Source organism: Furipterus horrens, unplaced genomic scaffold, assembly GCF_987537825.1.
Source record: "Furipterus horrens unplaced genomic scaffold, mFurHor1.1.pri manual_scaffold_2, whole genome shotgun sequence".
Classification (NCBI taxonomy): domain Eukaryota; kingdom Metazoa; phylum Chordata; class Mammalia; order Chiroptera; family Furipteridae; genus Furipterus; species Furipterus horrens.
The window spans coordinates 6,733,247-6,733,502 of record NW_028327172.1 but is presented as its reverse complement, the minus strand read 5'-3'; positions in this window follow the sequence as shown (position 1 = coordinate 6,733,502).

The window sequence follows — 256 nt, the reverse complement described above, 5'->3', positions numbered from 1 at the left end:
TGGACCGAGGTCCTGGCCGTCCCGTGGTTCCTGTTCTTGAACATCAGTCAGGTCTGTCTGTCCTGCTGCCCACATAGCTCCTCACAACCGGAAACCCCACTACTGGAGTTAACAGGCGCTGGACTCTTGTCTCCTGCCAGGTAAGGAACACAGCCCGCAGAGGGAGTCAGAGAAAAGCACCAAAGGGCCAGGACACAAACGGGCACCGCCAGGAACAGAGCCTGGCTGCACCCTCGACGGACTTCACACCAGGCAG